A 21,388-nucleotide genomic window follows, 5' to 3' on the forward strand; every position below is an offset into this window, starting at 1 on the left:
GCTATACTGGGATTACAAACTGCTCCTAAAGCAACGTGGTAATTTAAGTTCCATTTCCCACATGGGCAAGGAAACAAGCATTAGAAAGACCTTCCAGTTAGTGGTTTGTTTTTTTTTTTTTAATAAATGATGCATGACAGTCATATGCTAAACTCATTTCTCAATCTTATTTTTTTATCTATTGCCTGGAAAACGTAGCAAACTAACCCTGGACTGCTGGAAGGGAAACTTTGGGGCTGTGAATTAAAAACAGTCTGCTAGGGGGAGTGAGGACAGGTGCAGGCTTTGGCCAGCTAGGGAGGTTGAGGAGTTGATTGTGAGAAGAGTCTAGACAGAACCATTAATTAGGAAGGGGAGGAGAACAGGGCACTCTGTCAAGCCAATTTTAAAACCCATGACCTTTCACCTGAAGCACCCTGGTCCAAGTCCAGCCATGACCAAGGGGATTCGAGCTTGTCCTGATGATGTGATGGTAAAATGCTCTGCACACACAGTGGTTGGTGGTCTTGGACCTCTTCCCAGAGAAGTAGAGTTCCCAGCTCAGCTCAACTTTGCTCCAACTGGCAATCCTTTTTTTTTTTTTTCTTGTTATAATGAGGCCTGGGATGGAAATAAGCTAGAGAGGCAATTCTTTCTCTCCTCCTGACAGGTGTCTCTTTGAGGAAGTGCTCACACACTGACACAGCCATATGAGTCAGGCTGTAGACATCAACTTGAGCCACACCATGCTGAGCAAAGTGACAGAGCCCGGCCACTTCTTGGTCCATGAGCAGGGGTTTCCTTGGGAAGGGAAGAGGCTGTGCACACCTGTGGTTTTATAAAAAACTGGGACCAGGCCCCCAGGAGCATGATGTGTCCTGTGTGGAAAGGCAGAGTGATTTCATTCGTAGCCAATGCAAGGCACCTCTCAAGGAGACATGATGGATGAGCTGAGTGGTGCAGTCCAGCAGAGCTGTTCATTTCTCCTGTGAGGGAGAAGGGTAAGCACCTGCCATATTTAGAAGAGGTTGTGGACACGTGTCTCCTTGCTCAGACAAAGGGACAATTCTGACTGTGACGGACCCGTACAGGTGTGATTCTGCACAGGCCCATGGAGGTTGGGCACATCAGGCCCTGTTGACCAATGCCATGGCACCTATTTGATCCTCTGCACGCCAGGCTGATTCGTGTGGTTGTTAAGAGCCAACTCACGAAAAGAAAATAAGTCAAAATAGGCTTTGCAACACAGGAACTCATTACATCATGTGAAATATAATAAGATCTAAAGGAAACCAATACTTGCCACCTATAAATTAAGTGAACACTGTATAGCTTTTGACCATAAAATGATGCCAGTCTTCAAAAAGGTGAGTTGGACACAGAAATATATTTTGTATAGGACTGTCATGCTTTTTTTTTTTCTAAGTAGAACTTCCCTCCTTCTTCCCTCCCTTCTTCCTAATGCTAACAGTCTTTCCTTTACTATACAACACCAAACATAAAAACCAGAGAAGTCTCTCTGAACTATCACATCACCCTTTCCCCTGAAGGGGAAAGATATCTGCTCAGGGTAAGTTTCTTGGACCTTTTTCCTTGAAATTTCTTTATTTTTAGGTTTTGGAAAGTTGCTTTGCCTCGGGACAGTTTTTTCCCTGCTGTTTGGTTAATTTTGCAGTAGAAAGAGGTTGAGGTAATCCAGGCACAAATATAGGCTGGGCAGAGAATTAATTGGGAGCAGCCCTGAGGAGAAAGACTTGGGCATACCGGTGGATGAAAAGCTGGACATGAGCCGGCAATGTGCACTCGCAGCCCAGAAAGCCAACCATGTCCTGGGCTGCATCAAAAGAAGCGTGGCCAGCAGGTCGAGGGAGGGGATTCTGCCCCTCTACTCTGCTCTCGTGAGACCCCACCTGGAATACTGCATTCAGCTCTGGAGTCTGCAACACAAGGACATGGAGCTGCTGGAGCAGGTCCAGAGGAGGGCCACTAAGATGATCCGAGGGCTGGAGCACCTCTCCTATGAAGACAGGCTGAGAGAGTTGTGGTTGTTCAGTCTGGGCATGTAGTGATAGGACAAGGGGCAATGGCTTTAAACTGAAAGAGGGTAGATTTAGATTAGATATTAGGTATGGCATCCAGTCATTATTAGCCAGCTGGATTGAGTTGAATATAATGAACTACTAATTAACTAATCAACTCAAGGTACCGACCCTGCCTACAAGAGGCAGGCCATTTCCTCCTGGCTGTGGAAGATGCAACAGCGTCCTTGGTGCCGCGGCCCAGGCTGGTGAGCAACAATTAGGAAGAAATGTTTTGCTCTGACGGTGGCGAGGCACTGGAACAGGTTGCCCAGAGAAGTTGTAGATGCCCCATCCCTGGAAGTGTTCAAGACCAGGTTGGATGAGGCTTTGGGCAATCTGGTGTAGTGGAGGGCGTCCCTGCCCATGGCAGGGGGATTGGAACTAGATGATCTTTGAGGTCCCTTTCAACCCAAACCATTCTATGGTTATATTTCTGTTTACTTCTTTTTTTGCTCTTTCCACTGAAAAACCTGAAAACTACTTTCCTTTTTTTATTTGCTTCTGTTAACAAGCTCATTTCCTTGAAAAAAAAAGGTCTTAAGGACCATGTTTCTATATAATTTAAACAGTTTTCAACTGCTTTTGAAAATTTTAAAACATTGATAACATATTTTTTTAAAAAAAGTATAGTTCTACTTGTGTTAGTTTTGTTCCTTAGAGCCCTTTTCATCGTTTTTCAAATGCATCTGAGCCAGGAAAACCAAGGATAAATTTCGAAAATCTGTACTTAGTGACAGAAATTGAAAAACAATATTTTGGAATTGGTTTTGATTGGTGATGGAGTGAAGGGAAAGACAGCCACCTCAGCATAGTATATACAAAACTTTTTTAGACAATGCACAGGACAAAAGAAGATCTTTACACTACTTAGCTGTTCTCAAGCAAGGCATGCTCTTAGCCAGAATCTAAAAATACAGATCCAACAATCTAATATTCATATTTTGAACTCATAAAAAATCTTAAGCATTAAAATTAATTTAACCTTATATATCAAATGTCAAGGGTTAGATTTCTACTGTATCTTTTTCTGTATATGCAGTAAATTGCACTAGTAAGATCACATTAAAATGGCTATAATGATTTAACTGAATTTATAACTCTAGGAAAATAAACAAACTTTCCAGTACTCATTTCTATATGATAAGTGCTTGGAAGAGACAAAACACTTAATTTAGGAATATGGATTCAGGAGCTCTAAGCTGCCCATCCTGAAACGGGGGGCACTTCTGATTTGTCATTTGACTGAGATGTCTAATGAGGACAAATGAAGTGAGATTTTCAGAGACTCCGACTTTTTAGCAATTTTCCTGTCCTTTGTGTTGAACTTTTCAACAATTTTCATTAAATAATTTCTTCTTATGACTGCTGTAATTGTTACATTGCTGTTGCAACACTTGCACTTGTCATACCATTAGCAGACATACTTTCAGAATTTCAATTTGAATTTAAATCCTGTCAATAATCTTCTAACACATTGGATATAAAAAGAGTTCATTTACTGTAGTAACACTTACAAATCCTGCATATGACACCACGCTTTCCTCAAGTGCAAGATACTTTCTGTACACTTAAAAGCCTTGAGCTTTCTCACTCAAGCTGGGAGAAGAGCTTCTCAAGGGCTCAGCCAGGAGGAAAGGAGAGGGTGGGAGTCCCAGTTGCCCAAGTCCGTCCTCCTAGCCTGCAGCACGCCATGCCAGAGCCTTGGACAAACCACTGTCAGAGGCGCTGTGTGTCTCATAGAGGTGACCTCCTCTGACTCAAGCCACAAGAACTTTGCAGAAGAAACTGCAAGGAAGCAACAACCAGGCACACTGAAGCCAGCAGAGCAGCTGTAGAAAACGCTAAAGCAAGGACTGCTGATACTGAAAATATTTTCTTGACTCTGACTGGACTTAAACTGCCTTTGGTAACTGGCTGCTTGATCCAAGCTTGTCCCACTCTCATCTCAGTCCCTTCACCTCTGCTGTGCTCCACAGCTGTCCTTCTCTTCCTTTCCTCTCCTCCTCTCTCCTATTTTTCCCCACAAATCTCCCTTTTTCCGTGTCTTTCTAATCCCTGAAAAATATTCCTCTGCCAAAAAGAGAGAATTAACATGTAATCTATCATCACAACATTGATAGCTATGTACTACCCCCTCCCTTCCCTTCTCATTTTGTATATTTATATGCTATCTCTTCAACACAGGGAGATTGTCTCTTACCCTACCATTTGTACAGTGTCCAGCAAACTGTGCCTGGCTTTGGTTGGTCTCTCATAAATAACACAATCGGCAAAACCTCTGCAAGAAGAAAAGCAAGAAAACTTCCTCTCCAGGACTTTTGACAGTAATGAGAGATTTTCTAAAGCTGAACTCTGACAGAAAGCACCATGGCCTCACCGTGCAGAAAATTCATACCATTAGTCATTTGACTTAAACAGGAGAGCTGTCTATACTCGTAGCACAGGCTATAATTCTTCACTCATGGCCTAATAAGATGCTTCCATTTCTGATGGTTACTACCTTTTCTCTTTTCATTTCTCCTTACTACTCAGATAGTACAGCTACAACACTTCGTGTCTTACAAACCTAAATAATAGAATACAACTCAGACTTCCATTTGTCCCAAACTCCCGCACGTTGCTGTTTTATGGTGGTTTTACACTGAATAATTCCACCACGATCCAGATGATCTTTGCAACGTAATTATAACAACACCTCAGATGATCTCAGATTAGCCAGGGATATGCTTATAGGCATATACTTCTGCTTAAAGAAACTTCAAAATAACCTACTTTTTAAGATATGTGGGATAAAGTCAAAGATCACTAGAATGCTACAGAGCTTTTGCCCCAAAGTCACCAGAGTTTGCCAGACTGTTGGAAAAATCTCTGCTTTATGTTCAGTTCTGTTTAAGTTTAAAAACAGAAAGATGCATAACGAAAATTTAGATAGTATGAGAAGAGCATAGCATTCTGAAAACCCGGGAAACTTCCCTCAATAAAGCTATAAAAGAAACTCCCAGCACTGTTTGCCAGGTTTTGTAATGTTCTTACCCATTAGCTTTCTGAACAGGCGCTTATGGCTTTTCAGAGCTTCTGATTGCACCAACCATCATTCTTCTGCATGGTCCTAAGCAGCAATGGCCAAGGCACCTGTATTGGCAAGTCTCAGTGCAGATCCATTCCTCAGTCACTGTGCCTTCCCTAAGCCATGGCTGAAATGTGCAGCAAACCCTCTCATGCCAGTCCCCTCCATCTGACTCCTCGGTCTTCTGGCTTCTTGACTTACCCTTCCCTGAACCGTCTCTTTTACCCTCCTATGGACATTGTCCCTTTCTTATTACCTGCAATAGCCACAAGCCCTGTGGGTTTTATGCTCTTGGCCAGGTTTCAAGTTTCAGCTCTTCCCTTGCTTTTTGCCCTCCATGCATGCTAATCAGGGGTTCCCTAGTGGGGTCTGGGATCTAGATGCCTGTTTAACTTCTGTCCTCAGCATTTCAAAACCATTAGTCAGAGCCTGGACTGTGGCCATCAGAATACGAGTATTGTAAGGTAAACAGTAACTCCCATGTTTTCTTCACCCCCTGCATCTGGAAGACAAATAATGAGTCCCACAGTGTATTGTGTATTCTTATCCCATATTAATTTTAGTTATAATGATAAGCTAATAGCTGCTTCCTGGCTAGTAGGTGGAGCACAGCAAGGTACCGTAAAGCATGAAGATGGGTACCCTGAGCTGGGAGAACGGCAGACCTGTGCTTTCACATACTTTGCCATATTCTGAACTTTCTCTTCAATTAGCAAGCCTGGTCATTGTCACTCTAATGAGTTACCAGTGACAGTCTGTGTTACAGGCAAGACAAATACTTGATCCAGACCAACCTATTGTCAGTGCAAAGTTCTATGAATGAAAACCCATTAAATCCCCAGGTGATCATGCCTCTAGCTCCATTGCTATAAATACATATCTACGCTGTTAAGGAGCCCAACTGTTAAACTCATCTGCAAGAACTGTGCCTTCAGCTCATCACTGTTAGTTCATTCAGGGTCCCCCCTTCTTCATTTTAGATAATGTCAGGTTGCTTCTCCCTTGGGTGAGAAAATACTTCATCTACTAACCCCCAATTTGTGGGAAGGACAGAGGACAACATGAGCTTGTAGAAGACAGAGACAGCCAGAGAAAACCTGAAGGCAATCTGCAGCTCTCTGTCAGTTTCAGCCTTGAGACACTGGGTTTATTGATTTGCCTAAGTTTTCTTTCAGCAACAGCTCTTTCCCAGGGTGTCTTTCTTATTCTCTGATCATTGATCATATAAATTCACTTTTATATGTGCAAATTATATCAATTTTAATTTGTCCCTTTGCTTACTACCATAAAATTTTATTGCAGATCTGCTTTTTGCTCTCTATTGTGTTCACATGTAGACTAAATAAGTTACATAAAATACGTTATAGTGTAATAAGCAATGCTATACTATCGACTATTCAAACTACATAATTTTTCATAAATATCCAAAAAAGTTTTACAGTCTCTTGTATTCATATCTGTTTACCTAGCAAACCCATTCACCTTCTTTATCATAACAAGAAAACCTGGTCCTCAACAAGTGCTAGTGAGACTTAAGTCTGTGTAAATCGATTGTATTTCATTAATCAAGTTCTGGTACACATTAATGGTGATCTTCATCACAAAAGAAAATAATCAGTGAACATGTGAAAATGGAAACAGATGCTTTTCTAATAACCAAAACCGAGAAGACCAATTTACAGACTAGAAATAGCTGTTTGCATGATCAACAACTGTTTAACAGGTCATGTATCTTCTGCCATATGTTACAAACCAATGTCTCCTGTTTTGCTTTATGATAAAGGATAAGGCTCTTACCCAAATCGGTTGAGGAAAGATCGGTGAAAGAATTATGCAGAAGCAGGAAAGAGAAGATATCACGTATCAATGAGAAAATTATGAGGGGAAATATGACAGTAATTTGATGAGGGAAAAAATAAAAAAAGACAGGACAGAAGTAAAGAAATCCTAGCAGAAAGTACTTCTCAAAGACAAAAAGGGATGTGTCTGCACAGTCTTCATACTCATATATGTTATATGGTCTGGCTCAGGAATGGGCTTTTGAAGCACTTACGTGTGCTTCAGTTCACATCTGACAACAACTTGCACCCTTTTCGGATGACACTAAAGTGGCAGATGCACCCCAATAGCTAGTGAGCAGTCAGTCTATAGGAGCAAATCGGAGTCTATTCACAGTAACTCTGTACCCCCTGAAATGTGGCCATCAGATCCTCGGCGCTGTTTTGTTCTGCAAGTCCCCTTCTGCTGGATGCTCTGCTTGGCAGTGTGGAAAGAAACAGAGATGAGAGAAACCTTGCAAGGGAGTAAGGTAACAGTTGGATTAAAATCACATACCCAAGAGGCACTGTTCATTTTCACTACTTCAAGGTCAAATAAATATCCACAAAGGAAGCACACCTTTTAGTGAAGCCAAAAAATATGCCAGCATGCACCTGAGTACAGTATAGACGTACAGCAGTTTCAGTGAACAAAATACATGTACCGAACTTTCCTGGCCTAAACCTCGCAAGCAGCAACTGGGAACTGCGTATCGTATTTTGATTATCCATTAAAAAGATACTGTTTGTTCAGTTTTTTGCTTGCATTGATTTCAATGTTACAATCTTTGTCATCCACTTGAAAAGAAAAACAAAATGTTATAGAGGATGAAACAGTACTTTTGACACAATCTATTACTATTATAAAGGTTATAGATTGTAAAAAACTTGGATCTTGATTTCTTCCTATACATCACGCTGAAGATTTCCTTTGACTGCAGCAGAAATCAACCCTTTCTTAGGGTAATATTTCTTTACAGACTATGTGTTCATTTTCATCATGATTGGACACGGGGGTTTGCTTTTACAGAAAATCAAAGAAACAAGAAATAAAAGGAGCAGAGAAATGTGACTATATCTAGTATTTCAACAAGAGGCAAGACAAAGTCTTAGACCTCAAGACACTGCAATCTAAACTACTATCACACTGCACTCACTAGATAAACACGTAAAAACCCCCTGAAGAGGCAGGAACATAGGACCACAGATAAAAACAGTTTTACTGTGAAAGTTTTGCACAGAAGGAAGTTTTTTTCAAGGATGGGTTTGAATGACACAAAGAGAGTTCCTTGGTACTTCATAAATTGAATGTGCTAGGAATCCTGTGGGACAGCACAGTAAAGATGTTAAGCTGTTAAAGAGAGCAAACAGATCAGAAAGAAGTTATTGACGGTCACCAGGAGAGAGAAGGTAATTACTCTCTAGGCATGTGCACCCCAAGCCACTTGAAGTTAACAGGAGATTAAATTCATCTCTGTGTAACTGAAGCATAGACCGAAGCCCAATAATTTTGCCCTCAGCTTCAGCGCTGTCAGGATTTCGACTCATGTCTATGCATCGTAAGTCCAACAATAAATTTAGCCTCGGTGGTAAATTGCTCAGTCCACACTAGGAAGCGTCATCCAGAATCGAATCTGATACTGAGCTATGCTGATTTACGACATGAGTAGATCCACCAGTTTCAGACACAAACCTTCAGCTTGGAAATATTAGAAGGATCCATGCTTCCTACAAAGCATCTAAACCAAGTGCTTGCTTACATTAGGAAGCTGGGCTCCTGACAGCCCTGGGAGGAAGCTAAGCCCTTAATTCAGGCAGTCTGAATCATCCCCTGGCAGGTCCCCCTACTCTGCAGGAAGGACCGGCACCGAGGCTTGGCAGCCTCTCCGCTGTGTCCTTGGAATGCCCTTTGCACAGCCGCGGGGGTAGCGGAGCACCGCACAGATCCTCAGGTTTTACCAAACGCCTTTGTTTTTCCTCTGAAGATTACTTTCTCACTCTCACACCATAAAATTAAAATGCATTAATGAAGAAACCTACATAAATTAATTTAATACGGAAGAGAAACGCGGTCAGCTCTCAATTATACGGCTCAAGCATTACGTAGCTCGTGCACTAAGCACTGAACAAGCCTGGCACTAGCATTTCAATGGATTTCCTTCCCTAAGGAGCAGATTCACTCTCTCTCTACTCCCCGCAAATGGATGTAGTAATGAAATAAACTATCCCAGGCCAGAAAACGCAGATGTGCTTCTCTGCGTGCTATTGACACCCAATGCCGCGTCCACCAAGAACGAAGCCAGAAATGTCCACCACACCCAAGCCATCTCTGAAGAATTAGACAGCTATGCCCTTCCTCCACCAGGCAAAGCATGTAAGAATTACAGGTCTTGACAACTACTTTCTCCATTTTCTCCTTTCTTCCCCATCAGCCTGTTTACCTGAGTGAAGGCCTTGCCAAACATCGTTTCTAATGAAAAATACTTCTTCTGAGGGACACTCAACATTTTTTCCACCTGGGCTACTGCATGGTACATCTTCTGTTTCACATATAGCTCATCTTAGAGTAAGCAAGAAACGAAAATGGTTGTGAGGAAAGGAGTGCTGGAATAATAATAATAATAATAGTAAGGGAATAAGTGACTTCCAGAAAGAAAAATAAACATTTCTTGAAGTGCAGGTCCAGTCACTCCTCTTTGCTCCCTCTCCCTCCCTGCCTGCTTCTATCTCACAGGCACACACACACTGTACATTTTGGGTAAATTGCATAGCTTTGCACAGAATAAAGAGCAGTTATTCTTACTGACAGTACTGTATGGAGCCAGTAACTGGGAGTAACTGGGGTCAGGCCCATTGGGAAAAAGGTCGACAGGATTCTAGGGTATATTTTCTTTCAGCACTAAGCAATCTATAGGGAGTCAAAATTTATCATTGTACTGGACTCATGCTTGAACCTACCAACTTTTTCTTCCAGGAATTTTGGTCCATATATAAATACGGACTAAAGATATTCTTAGATGTTGAAATGTTTGGCTTTTGGCTTTGCCACAGGCATTCAAATATGGTCATAAGAGAATGAACATGTGTAAGTATATATGGACATATGAGCAAGAGTGCATAAAACACAAATCTACAGCCTAAGAAATTTTTTCTAACCATGTGTAACAGAGCATGAACCTGATTTTACTGAAAGCTTATAGTTACACACTCGACATTCACATGCAGTATTATAAAATTAATCTAAGTTTCTTCATAAAATAAAGATAGTTATTCAGCCATAAGATTCTGAGAAAACAGATTTTATGGAGACACAGGGGACAGAAATTGAAGTTCTGTCTTGTCGTGGTTAGCTCAGCTGGCAACTAAGCACAACACGGCCACTCGCTCACTCCTCCCTCCTGCACTGGGATGAGGAGGAGAAAATATAACAAAAGGCTTGAGGGTCGACACAAGGACAGGGAAGGATCATTCACCAATTACTGTCATGGGTAAAAAAGACTCGACATGGGGAAAAATCAATTTGATTCATTAACAGTCACATCAGAAAGGATAATGAGAAACAAAGCCAGACCATAAAAACACCTTCCCCACACCCCTCTCCCCAGCCCTACCTCTTCAGCGCAGGGGGATAGGGAATGGGAGTTGGGGTCAGTTTGTCACATCTTGTTTCTACTGCTCCTTCCTCCTCAGGGGGAGGACTCCTCACAGTCTTCCCCCTCCAGCATAGGGTCCCTCCCATGGGAGACAGTCCTCTATAAACTCCTCCAACGAGAGTCCTTCCCACAGGCTGCAGCTCTTCATGAACTGCTCCAGCGTGGATCGCTCTCATGGGTTGCAGTCCTTCAGCAACAGACTGCTCCAGCACGAGTTTTCCCACGGACTCCCACAGTGTGCAGCCACCTGCTCCAGCATGGGGTCCTCCACAGCCTGCGAGTGGATCTCTGCTCCACTGTTAACCTCCATGGGCTGCAGTGGTCAGCCTGCCATCTCACCACAGGCAGCGGGGGAATCTCAGCTCTGGCACACCTCCTCCCGTGCCATCTTCACTGATGTTGGTGTCTGCAGAGTTGTTTCTCTCACATCTCACTCCTTTTTCTGCTGCAGCCACACCAGGCGCAATGAACTCTGGCAACCCTGGCAGGACAATTTCCACCCAGTGGGTGCTCCAGGAACAGGGAGCTTTGGAGTGCTCCAAGACACGGCTGCTGCTACCTGTCCCCGAGGCATGGTGGAGGACAGCCCAGCCCAGACTGCAGGTACCACATGGCGCAGATTTCTCTGTCCCTTCTTAAATATGTTCTTCACAGAGTCGCTGATTGGCTTGGCCCCGGCCAGAGACGGGTCCCACTTGGCCAGAGGTGGGTCTGAATTGGAGCTGGGGAAGCTTCTAGCAGCTTCTCACAGGAGCCATTCCTGTAGCTCCTCCCCAACTACCAAACCCCCACCATAGAAACCCAACACATGTCTGTAACTGTGTATGTGATCAAAAAGCTAGAAATTACGCATTGATTTTCACTGATAATAAAATAACGTAATAGTAATATTAACCTGTTCCTTCCCTTTTCACGGAAGGGCAGCAGAAGAGACAAAAGCTGAACATTTGCTGAAACACCCAGAAAACAACCACAGCAACCCCACAAACGCACGCACGTTCCCATGGCATAAAGCATCAGTTCCCCTGTGTACAACTGCCCCTCAAACTTTACTCTCTCTTTTTTTCCCCCTAAATGATAAAACCTTCCATCATGTTTAAGTTGCTGGAAATATGGAAACTCACAGATAGCCAATACATCCTCTTCCATTTTAAAATTAAAATTCATAGCTATAAACATCCTCAAGTTCTCAAATGCTCATTCTGAACCATGGGTCCGTCGCTTACTTTTAGTTCGGCATCAGTCCAGCAAAGTATTTCTGCCTGTAGTTAACTTTCAGCACACGGGCAGTCCTATTGATTTCAGTGGGACTTCTCACAGGTTTGATGTTAAGCAAGGGCAAAAGTGACTTGCTGGACCAGTGCCATAGTCTGAAAAGCCCTTACCACAGAGACAATATTTTTGTGCATGGAATGCCTGTCCCATTTTGTGCAAATGGATACTTAAAGATAATGATGATAATCACAAGAACCTCTGCTATTTCAGGTACGGTAAGGAATGGAAGATTTTGTTGGACAGGAGAGAAAACAATCCCCCACCCAAACTGGTATGACAGTTGCTATCAGGTGTTGTTTCTGTGTTTCCTAGGACAACGAAAATAACATTATTGTGTTTCCACAGCAACACAAATGTATTATGTCATGATGTAAAATACATTCACAGTACGCAAAGGAAAAAAAAAAGCTTTACATATAGTAACATAACAGATGAAAGATCCTCATCCAGCTCAAGTACAATTTTTCCTCCTGGCAACCTGCATAGTATAAAATAAATCTAGAAAATATATTTTCTGCTCCTGCACAGTACACAGTCACAGATCTACTTTGTGTCAATGAAGCAACCCACAATTTGTTGGGTTTTGAACATAGGTTCTTTGCACTATGTGATTAATCACGGATATCAGCCACAACTTGTCGTCTTCCTCTGCTGACACATGTAGCTTGGAAATGCTTTTCTGACCCACTCATAAATGTGTAGTACTACAGAACGGACAAAAAATTAAGCTATAAACTGGAGGCACATTGGTGATTGACTGGGTCTTGGCTGTCAGATTCAGCCCTAAAGAAGCCACTGCTGCTCATGTACAGACCAGCATCGTGGCTCGTGCACAGGTAACCTGCAATGTTCAGGGAGCACAGCATAGACCAGTTCCTCAGTGCACCAAAATCAACCCCACACAGCGTGCAATAAGACTCAGCCCCAAGGTGGATTTGTTGGACTCATTAGAAACACCTTGCAGGGATGATTTCCATGTAGAAAGGCTGTGTCATATGTGTGTTATATGCAATAACTCTTAGATACATCAGATACACAAAGGTTGCTGTTCATGTCCCACGTACCACAAGCACCCACGTTTCTGTTCAGGATGTCTCTGACAGAAATATAAAATCATTATACATCACAGATGAAAAACCACCACCAAAACTGTCACTCAGTCCTTAGCAGAGGTGTCAGTAACTGAAAGGGTTAGAGCTGGAAGAACTGAATTTTCCCTTCAAAAACACTCAGGTGGATGATGACTCCTTGAGTTAGACCAGCCACTGTTACTCCAAAATCTGTGAAGACTAGGAGAAATTGCATTCAGTACTACCAGACCACTCATGGGTCAACCTGTGTTCCAGCAGAATTTGGTCAAGAGTGAGTGGCATGTAACCGAACCAAATTTCTCTCCTCTTTGTTAAAGTCATAGCCAGCATCTTGCTAGCAGAAGTCAATTCTTGTAGCTGTGTTCTTGATTTTACTATAAAATGTCAGCTTCAGGTTACAGCAAAACTGACATCAAACTGGTGGGGCAGAGTAGCAAAGGTTGGCTGGCTGACCCTGTTTGTGAAATATAATTATTTCATTTTTGATGAGAAAAGAGAGATCAGGGTCACAGATACAAGTATTTACAAGTGCAAGCTATTATCTTAAGAACTCTAGGTTTTAGCTAGGGAAAAATACATTTACTGGAATCAACACTGACAAGTAAAATATTTAATCCCCAAAGTTTTATTTCCCCCAAACATAAAATAATATTACTTTGAATGGTCCATAAATAACATTAATGGAGAGATTTTGAATGGGAAATCTCTAATGATATATGAGAGAGGACTTAAATAGGTTTAACTGGGCTCGCTCTTAAACTTGGCAACTGTGTTACAAATGGTTTTCATTTTTTTAAGCAACGTTATAATCTGTTATCTATTTGGATCAAATCCCGAAGCAGCTTTTTGTTCCAAATTTGCAAACATCTCCAACGTAGAAGCAACAACAGGAAAAATATTTTTTCCTGCCATACCAAGTTTAAAGAAAAGAATATTTTAGTGCTCTGTGCTGTGATGTGAGCTCTTTATATACGCCAATGGATGGTTATGCAAAGCCTCATTTGTGCTTCGACATAATAACATGAGGGAAAGTTTCATAACAAAGTCCTGCCTGTGGAGTTGCTAGCTGAGTCTACATCCAGAGGACAAATGGATTAAATGCTGCAGTTTTTTAATTAATGTTCTAATATGATGCTGTCCAAAAAATTTGAGATAATCAAGTGCTTTCAATCACATTTTTGCGAGTTAAATAGGAGAAGCAGAAAGATGGACAAGCTGTTTGTCCAAATTAGCATAGGAATGTTTCCCCCACTACCCGCTGAGGCTTTTCCAGTCCTCGAGCAAAAGTAGTAATACTGGGACATAAACCACAGGTCAAAATTTAAGCTCATGTAAATTGCCAATATTCCCTCAACATGATAATTTTAAGCAAAATAAAATTCCATCAATGATGAGTCATCAACAGACGTTCAGTTTAGGATTAGAAACAGGAATAAAATTGTTGCTGGAGTGGGAAAAGAGACTGAAGAGCTGTCTTGGAAAGCACGCAACGGATTTATGTGATAAAGACTTCAGCCATTCACGTTCACACTGAATTGTGCATTAATCTAACGTCCTCTAGTTTGCATCCTGAACAATTTTTAACCCAATAAAATAACTGTTAACTTTACTGAACTGATGATATTTGTATGCTGTGGCTTACCCCACTGAATATATAAAACTGCATCTACCATAATTTATAGACAGGAAGAGAATTGTTCAAGAGTATAATTATGGAGGAAATTTTGATTATGTGTAACAAAAAATATTAAAATAATCCAAATTATTTAGATTTGTATTTAGCATTATTCTCAGCTAAAATGCCATATGCAGGATATTACTAAGTCAATATTAAGATGCCGTAATATCAACATTAGTAAGAAACACTATTTAAAAAAAAAATCAATGAGATTACTACTCTGCCATAAAATTTCTGAGCTACTAAAATTTGATGCTTGATAAGTATTTCAACACTGTAAATACAAATAAAGAAAAAAAAAAATCAACAAGCAGGAATTTCTCTGCTCCCTCTTCCTATAACTTACACTTCCAGAGTAACTTTCTTTAATCTTTAGCAAATTTTGTATCCTTATTTATTTTTCTCTTTGTATGAGTGTGTGTGTTTGTAGCAGTCTTTACACATAAAAACCAAAAGTATATGAACAGTTCTAATATATCCATGAAAAACGCGCAGTAAGGAAAATGTTGCTTTAAGAATGTCTGGAAATACAAACCTATCCATATTGACTCAAAAAAGCTATCAATAAAAATCAATATAAAAATAATCCTACCTTTTGTGTTTGTATTGAATGTATTTTGTAGCCAAAGATTTCTTAACTGATGAGATTTTGCCTAAAAATTGCGAGATCTGGAAGATTTATATTTGAATTGGCATTTTTCTGATATAAATACAAAATGGTAACAGTGTAGCTTTATAAACAGAAAATCTTTACACTCGTGCCAACGAGCATCTTTACAAACTGGACTGTTTGTTCTCTGCTATTTTTATTAAGTTTCGTAACATGTTTAGGGTGGTAAGTAACTGTTGTAACATAATGAATTTATAGAAACCACATATGTAAACTAGTTAAAATATTTTCCTACAGATCACATTTTCAGTAAGATGTTGAAATAAAGGATTTTTAAGCAGTTTTTCTAACTGCTTAAAATTATAGTCAACTGAAGTACATGGGTTTAGTGTCACTAAGCAAGGGCATTACATTAAGCACATAATTACTCCTTTCAAAATGTAAGGAATGAGGTATATATTTAGAATTTAATAGCCTATTTGTGCAATCAGGAAACTGAAGAATTTCTATACAAATCAAACTCCTGTGCAAGGTATTCTGTAACAATAACCATAAAAGTCAGCTCAAAGGAGACCAACTTGTACTTTTACTATATATTTTCTCTCCCTCAATCAGTAGTATTTATTCTTTTTCTATTTCAGTGTAATTAATCATCTAGATAAGCTAAACTCTGTCACCAATGAAATCATTTCTAGGGGAGCTGATATATTCAGTGGATCTATTTCTCTATATGTTATACTTGCAAAAATTAAGAATTACTTCTCTGAATAAACTTACATGGGTACACAGTCAGCATGAAAAAAGGATCCAAAGCCAGTGTCTGAACAGGCATTTTGCTAACAGGCTATCGCTGCCGTTGATTTTTCTCATACCATGAAATGAAATTTGCAAGGTTTCTTGTTCTCCACCAGCCACCATAAAATAGAATACCTTCAGCATCATGTTTTTTCTTTTTACGTTCAACTGCAGAATGGAAGCAAAAAAAAAAGTACTAAGCCTTAACTACAACTGTTAGCTATCATATAATTTCATATTCGTATATAATCTTCTCTACCCCTCTCCCAAAAGAAAAAACACTTCTCAGAAGCCAAATTACGGGTATTGGAAATAATGTGTACTGCAAATCCTCTATTAAAAAGAAAGAACTTCTATGTAAGTTTTAAACAGTCTTATAGCTTATCAATCTACTGTTCACCTTACTTTTCAAAAAGTTTTGTATTTTCTGTGCTTTCACTGGAGTTCTTCCATTGATTTTGCTGTGTGTTTGCTTTGCTTTCAGACAAGAAAAAGCAATAGGCATTTTCAGAAAATTTAAGTGTCTCAACTGAAAATGCAGGCACATGTTCCACCCCTCCAAAAAAGGTGTCTGCAAAGCTACTCAGGTGAAGTGATTTAGAGGGGAAGCTACATATGGCAATGTTGAACAGAGTAATTGAAGAAAATGAGATTGCCTATCTCTTCAACAGCATATGAAGAATGCAGACAGAAGAAGACAGCAGGCAGCACACTGTTGAATGAAAGAGCCATAGAGCTAAGGAAAAAAGTCACCTGCCATATTTCTCCTTCAATCAAGAAAACTGCGTCCTGTCTTTGTTTTAAATCATCAATGTCGCTTCAAAGGTCGATCTGCTATATGAATATTCTCTCCTACTTAGGAGAACTTGTAATTCCTCCTATTTTTCACTAACTCAAAAGAAATGAAGTTTCTAAAATTAATGTGTCCTAATATGTTATGCTCACATTCTGACATTTTCATCCTCAGTCTCTTTGGTGGAAAATATTGATTGTTTAATCAGCTGTTCAAGGCTTCCAGCTAAGTACAATACACTTATTTTTTGTTACCATTTCAATGACAATACTTAAGTAGAAAGAACTTATGAAAAATTAGCTATTTTTTTTTTTATCCAAATGCTACCATTCAGGCCTTTTTGAACCACATTAAGTTACTATCCCATGAATGAGGTCCTGTGAATGATATTTGTGAGACTCCCTGCAATAAGAAGTGGTATGATTAAAGCAGTTCTGACCCCTTTTGTAGAACAATTAAAGTATTGGTTATAACTCTGAAGAAAAAACCCTTCAGTTGGTGTGAAAGTATTGATAAATTTATGAGACATTGTTATAATCTTGATGTTAATACGTCACTTTATGGAAAGTCTCATTAAAGTCACTTTTCGTGGAGTAAAGAAAATTGTTCTGTTGGAGGAAAACTATCAGAATATAGCTCTTATTTTTCTCCCAATTCAAAGCCACTGTGAAGTGTTTGCTGAAGGTTCAATTTTGATTCAGTTGGAGCTAAATTCAATGAAATTGTACCCCTTCCTTCGGTTAAGTGTTGGATCATATCCCATCATAAGACAAATTTACTATAACACTTGAGAAGCAGGGCAATCTCAAGTGCCACAAAATTTTTTTACGAAGGATTTAAATACTTTCAAGACGTAAGAAGTAAAATAAAAAATGCAGCTTCAAACAGGACAAAGATACTGTTGATTGAGTATATCGTACAAATAAAACCTTATTTTTATGTATTTGTTTTGATTAATCAGAAATACTGATTTGTTATCCCAAAAGATCAAAGTTCCCTTATGTCTAACAATGGCAATAAATCATCTGTACTTTTAATACAAAAATGGTTTTTAAAAACATTGAGTTCCTTGTGCCTCGGTCATAGAAGTTCAGAATTTTCCTGCATTTAGATGAAGATCTTTGTCATTTCCAGCTTCCATCAGGAATCTTTTCTCATAGGCCAGATTAAGATGTTTCTAGTGTGCCAGAATCATCATCCTTTTTTGTTTGTTTGTTTGTTTAAATAAGCATTTCTGTAGGAATTCTGTAAAGCGTCAGAGTATAAAAAAGTTTGTTTCTGTCCTTTGACTGGAGCAGAGCAGCTTGAAAATTCCTAATTTCAACCACAACTAGCAATTCTCTTCCTGCAGGGATTCCTGCAGTTCCTGTATTCCTTGAATTCACTTCATCTTTAAGCTGTTACAGATACTATTTTATGAAGTGATATATCTTCTCAAATACTTTTACATGCATTTTGTGCCTCAGAATATTTTGCAGATTGAATCCTCCTTTTTCACTCAATCTCAGAAGTTTCTCACATCTTCTTGTGTATCTATTTGTTTAGCTTCTCAAATACACTTTTGAACTATTTAACTGAGGAAAAAAAAAACCAAACGCCACAGCTCACAATGCACTAGAGTATGACCTAATTCACAGCATATAAATCACAGATAATGATACCAAAATTACTGCAATGAGACCAACATAAACTCGGTTAGATAAAAACAGATTTGTATACTTTGATTTAGTTACTCCGCTTGCCTTTTTAAGGCTTGCCTGTTAGCTGATGGTTCAAATCATACTTTGCTGCTGACTTGTCTTTCAAGAAATCAGCCTGCCTCCTTTATTTGCTTTTGTTGTGCCTTTTCATTTCCCTGTCAGCCTGTTAAGCACATTGTAATTAGTGGTACCTTTTGAGTGTACTTTCAGTGGTGACTAAGGATGTACTGATGAAGCAGAGCCTGGAGCCCACAGAGCACACGAGTAGGAGGGAAAAGCAGGGATGATAATCCCAATGGAGGGAGCCTCGGTCAATGGCAGCAATCTGCTTGACCCGCTGATTTTTGGTACTGGTCACAAAGCTACAACCATAACTGGTGTGCTTACTCCAAACATGAACTATTTCTTCCTACTCAGAACCAAAAACTTCACATCTGGTCTGAGATGGTCAGCCCACTAAGAGGTACTAATCATTTTGAAAAAAGAAAAAAAGAGGCTCACAGCATCCATCTTTACACCCTCGTCCGAAGCAGCTCCGGGTTTGGACTCAGGGTCACAGTTGCTGCGGCAGTGCTTCTCTCTCTGCTTAATCACCATGCCATGGGTAACCATCTGCATCTCAGGGGATAAATCTGCCCCTGTGAAGCAACAGAAACCTTTCCAACGACACCAACAGGCACTGAATCAGCATCTTAATGAGGAAAACTACTACAATTGCTAAAAACATCTCTAAATGAAAGCACTCTAAATTAAGGTACATTTTCTGCCTTGCAAAGGACTTGCTTAAACTTGTGTAAATCAGCACAGTCCTTGGCTCACACTATTTTAATAAGACCCATGTGTATTAAATCAGATTATATGACACATGTTAAGGTTCATGTTTGATATCAAATTAAGTATCCAGATGATTTATGGAAAAGAGTTCACCTCCCTTTCCCCCACGTGAGGTTTAAGACTAATCTTCAACCAGATCTTCCAACACTTTCTGCATTTAGGCCTTCCCCACTTGAAACCTTCAATGTTGTTTTTATTATCACAAGAGACCGATACCCAGCCTAGCATCTGTTATTATTCCCTTGACTTCTCTCCCTGGGAGAATGTATGAACCTAGCATATATCACTGTGATTAGTGGATGCTGCTAAATTCTCAGAAAAAAAGAAGCATTGCTTTCCTTTGCCTCCTACAAGGATTTGATTGCACTATTACTCTCTGCACTAATGTGCTGCTTGGCTATAAAGGGAATTGCTGAGTAGTTTCTTTAAAAAAAAAAAAAAAAAGGCAATAAAACTCCCACAAGTTCCATAAAATAAATGAACGCCCACCATTAGCTCTTACCCACAAGGATCAGCATGACAGCTGTATTGATAATGACAGACATTTGGCTGGAATCACTTTGGAAGGCAAAAGTGTGAGTTACGCCTCTCTATCCACCAAGATGCTGTGCGTTAGCATCTGTTACCGAAAGCAAAAACAGGTAATGCTATAGGTCATTCTCCCCCTGTTGTCATTTCCACTGCCAGAGAAGCTTCACAGGTCACCAGGGATATTATCAGAAATGATCTCCTCAGGCTGAAGCAGGAATTCACTACTTTACCAGATAACCCTCAGCCTACCTGGTTTACTCTTTCCATGTAATCAGTGCCATGCTTTGAAGTGCTTTTACCTGTTGTGACCCTAAAAACTCATTTCAATTTGTTCTTTTGGGTGCTGCAATAACTTAATTCCTAATGCCTTTATTTAGGGTTTCCCACTGTATATTCCAGCCCTAGCCCTTCTCCCAGCCCCTTAACTCTTCTTTTTGCAACATTTACCCCAGTGCTTTTTTATTTAAAAAGAAACCTGTCTGTAAGTGTCTGGCCAATACCCTAATGAAATCTGATTTGCACATTTGGTTTTCCACTGCTTACTGTTTTCCTTTAGTGTGGAAACCAGTGTGGTGAGGACCCTGATGATGAGTGTGATGAGACCTTGTGATGTGAGTGTGATGAGAGACCTTCCCTCATCTTTGGAACGGGATATGAGTACAGACAGGTATGTCGTGAGCTCCCATGCTATCCAGAGAAAATAGTTTCAAAACGATAAATACATCTGATTATAAATACAGCTATGGGCTTGTGTGATGAATTTGAATCAATGCACAGACCTGGCATTAATAAACTATGTGTCCTTAGTTTCAACAGACCCTGTCCTCAGCAGCGGCCAGCAAGCTCTAGTTCTACTCATTATCTGAGCTATTAAAGGCCAAAAAAGGTGTTTCAATAAGATTTATTGCCTGAACAGCCAGGCTACACTGAAACCTTGGTATTTACACAGGATTTCAGCATAGGCATATCACAAGGCTCATATCTCTCTTTTACAGATGGCTCTTCCAAAATAATCTGACAAGGGTTAAGTTGCTTGCATGCTGAGACCACTTGCTGTCCTGTAGACAAATACTCTTTTACTACTCTCCTCTACTGTGTACATACGTTTTTCCTTGTCTTGTGTGAACATGATAAATTCATGGGGTCACACACTCTTTTTGTTCTGCATTTTGCTGTACCTCAAGCCTTGAGAACACTGAGCAACTACAGTTTACAGGTCAAACAAATTACTAATAAATAGAAAATTCAAATTAATTTATTAAAACCAGACAGGGAAAACCCAGTGAAAGTGTTGTGATAGCAGAACACCTTTATCTGTGTTGTATATGTACATAAACTGCTTCTTTCCTCAATGCACTTCAGAGAATTGCCTCCTCTATCCAGTACCTTAGACTGAATTGGTCACAGACTGGTTATATGGAATATAATCTACTCCATGAGGTATCAGTAGCCTCTCAATCCATGGAACCACTTAAAGTGGAATC

The sequence above is a fragment of the Tauraco erythrolophus genome, chromosome 5 (assembly GCF_009769465.1).
Source record: "Tauraco erythrolophus isolate bTauEry1 chromosome 5, bTauEry1.pri, whole genome shotgun sequence".
Lineage (NCBI taxonomy): Eukaryota > Metazoa > Chordata > Aves > Musophagiformes > Musophagidae > Tauraco > Tauraco erythrolophus.